This window comes from Trichomycterus rosablanca, chromosome 24 (assembly GCF_030014385.1).
Source record: "Trichomycterus rosablanca isolate fTriRos1 chromosome 24, fTriRos1.hap1, whole genome shotgun sequence".
In the NCBI taxonomy this organism is placed as follows: Eukaryota; Metazoa; Chordata; class Actinopteri; order Siluriformes; family Trichomycteridae; genus Trichomycterus; species Trichomycterus rosablanca.
In genome coordinates, this window is record NC_086011.1 from 3,912,701 (window position 1) to 3,916,317 (window position 3,617).

Consider the following 3,617-nt stretch of genomic DNA (forward strand, 5'->3'; position numbering starts at 1 on the left):
TATTTTTTTCTAACCGACTCATAGAAATAAAATCATTATTACGGCTGCTGAACGTGTTGCATGTTAATGTCAGGAATTACTGTTGACAATGAACTTCACTTGACATGAACACAACTGTTCCCTGTGGCATTAATTAACTTGACGGCATCTCTCTCTCTCTCTCTCTCTCTCTCTCTCTCTCTCTCACACACACACACACACACACACACACACACACACAAACAATTCCATCTGATGCAACCTTGCAGTCCTTGCTTGTTAATTTCCACCTTTTAAAGTCACCCAACATGCTCATTAGTGTAACGTGAATGAGTTCGGCAGTGAGCCACGTTGGGAGTTGTCTACTTCTGCGTTTCCATTGTTGGTTGACAGAGGGGTGCAGAGGCACAGATGATTGAATGCCAGTTTCTCTGTCATTCAGCAGTGATACCAGTTTGCTCTGGTCTGGTTTTCCACAGAGGTGTGATGCCAGCACACTTGGCACACTGGGAACTCACACAGTGTATTTTTTGATAATTGTGAAATAATGGTGTGGCATGAAGAAGAAATGTAAGGGTGACTGTGGACTGTAAGACACACTGGGCATTTAGATGATAAGAGAATCAGCTAAATGCCAAGGCCATAGAGAAACCTGGAGAAACAAATTTGAAAAATATGGTGATTGGAATATTTGCGATTGGTGTTTTAATTATGTCAAATAAAATATATTAATGTATTTAATAAACAAATAATATTAAGATGATGAGAACCTAAACCAATATTAGAGCCATTGCTAAATTGTAACTTAATGAGGAGAAGGGCATAAAAAAGTTGCAGATTCTCCAGCTCCCCACTCACTTACCCCCAGGACTTATTATGTTTGATGTCTGAAGTCTTAATAAACTTATTAATTATTTTTCTGCTACTCAAGTTATTTGCTGTGTTAAATTTTGGTTGATTTAACTGGTGTTCCTTCCAACACTACAACCCATCGACTCTACTCAGGAGTCTACTCAAACCTGTTTACTTACTGAACTGGAATTACAAAGTGTTGTACAAGAGTTGTAATTATCACTGTACCCCTGTGTGGAGAAGCTCAGGATGGTTACTGTAAGAGCAGGAGAGCAACGATTTGTTCGAATTCTCAGGTCACCGCAGGTCATGTTATACCGACACTATGAAAATATTTCCACAGCCACTAGAGGGCAACAAAAGGTAAGCAGTGATTTTAGAGATTCGATTTTTTGGCCTTGACTTAACAGAACAGGATAGAATAGAGGAGTGTAGATTGAACAGAATGTAGTAGACTAGAGTAGATCACAATAGGATAGAATAGAGCAAAAGAATTGAGTAGAATAGAGAACAGATTTAGTCCCAAAATCTAGAGAAAAGTCGTAGTTGCAAAGGTAAATCAGCTATATAAGTCCAAAAACCTAGAATTATAACAAACATACCAGTACAGGTGTCAACATAAGTCTTCCCACCTAGTGTAAATACACTTAATAATATACAAAAATAATTAAAATGGATAATAAAAACACGAAAGTTTATATTTATGTTTTACATTCATTTATTTGGTACATTTAAATTTACACTTTCCAGCTCATCCTTTCTGTATGAACATTCTGCTTCAACACATCTTTCCAGCACCTTCTACATGACAATACTCTTTTTACTTTTTCCAACATGATCGTCTCTCGCTGACGCTCGCTGTTAAGACCTTTTTTCATGAGTTATGAAAATAGAGAATGGCATAGTTAGGTCAAGTGAAAAATATGCTATAAATAACCACACTACTGCAAAAAATTCTGTATACATATCTTTGAAAAATGAGACAAAATAGATTACAAATATTTGGTAATTTTCTATTGTGATTCCTCAAAAGTAACAACATGAACAAAATAAGACTGAACAGGTAAACTCACAGGACTGAACACTTTTTGGCAGTTGATTTTTTTTCAATGAAATCATAGACAGTGAGGTGATACACTGCAATACTTCAGCTCACACAACAACCAGAAAAGAGCAATTCACTGAGCAACATGGCACAAAACATGGAGACTATAACGTTTATACACATTGTACTCACAGAACGGTTGTTGGCGTGACTGCCACATGTATTATTCACAAATTCATCTTACATCCACTGTTCACTGCTTTCACAAGGACATTTTCACAACGAGTGCTGCTATTGTGCATTTATGGATGAAAGCTGACAGTCTCTCTGACAGATGAATGATTAAAGTGCATTTCCAATTACCTAATGCACGGTTATGTCCAGTAGACTTGCATGCTGAAATGGTGCTGCTAGCAATCTTTTATTTTTATATTGTACTGCGGTTTATCCTGGTCAGGGTGGAACCGATTTTCCTGGAATCGCTGAGCACAATGCCCTAAGAAACACCCCAGACAGGGCACCAATCTATCATGGGGCCAATCTGACTGGCTAATAGAACAGCAGGGGATTCGACCCTGGATCCCAGTGGTAGTGGAATCCAAGCCCTGCGATAGATTGGCACTGTGTCTAGGGTATCCCTGACCCGCTCTCTGTGTTTTCCTGTAAAACTAAACCCGCCGTGACCCTAACCAGTTGAAAGCGGTTAATGAAAATAAAACCATTTATAGTTTTAAAGATCATTAGCGGGATTTAGAAATAAATGTGGAACTTGATTAAAAAATGATGCCAAAAACGTACTTGTGAAGACAGTCTTTATATATAAAACTGCTGTGAAATCATTTTGGTGTTCACCAGACATTTCAGCCACATGTACTGTTTTTAAATTCGAATGCAATGAGCAACACTAAAGCGTTCATGATTTCTCTTCATAACCTCCTAACAGTACAGTGTTTACCAGGATCTACTTTCTGAATCTTAATCTACTTTCTGAAGTGCTTTATGGAACTGTTTTGCTCCATTTTCTGGTTGGATGCAGATTGATGGTCACAGCTAGCTTCTTATGTTCTTGTTTGAATTTGTTCACACTGACTTGCAAACACGAGTATAAACAGGATCAATAACAGGTCACTTCATTAGTAATTACTGGCTGATGATTCACACACACGAGACACAGAAGACCGAGTAGAAAGCGTTTACGACTCTGAACACTGATCTCAAACAGCTGTATGAACTTCAGTTTTTGCTGTTTTTGTTGAAAACCTGTGAGCCACTTCTTGATTGTCGTGAAAACATTCCTCTGGTCGTTTTGGCTAAGTGAGTACTGCAGACACAACACAGGAGGTCAATGTTACAACGTCTTAACTGGCATTTTTCTGCGAGGAATGACAAGACAGTGAGTCTTCTTCACCTATGTTCCCTTCAGTCAACGGACTTTCAGTGGGAAACCTGACACAGTTTCACAGTCGGTAGTGCAACAGAATTCACCACAGACTAATTGAGAGAGAGAGAGAGAGAGAGAGAGAGAGAGAGAGAGAGAGAGAGAGAGAGAGAGAGAGAGAGAGAGAGAGAGAGAGAGAGAGAGAGAGAGAGAGAGAGAGAGAGAGAGAGAGAGAGAGAGAGAGAGAGAGAGAGAGAGAGAGAGAGAGAGAGAGAGAGGAAAATTACAGTGAAAAAAGATTTTCAACAAGACAATCAGACAGAGGGTGAGAAAGAAAACGATGGGAGCTCTCTCTATGCTGTG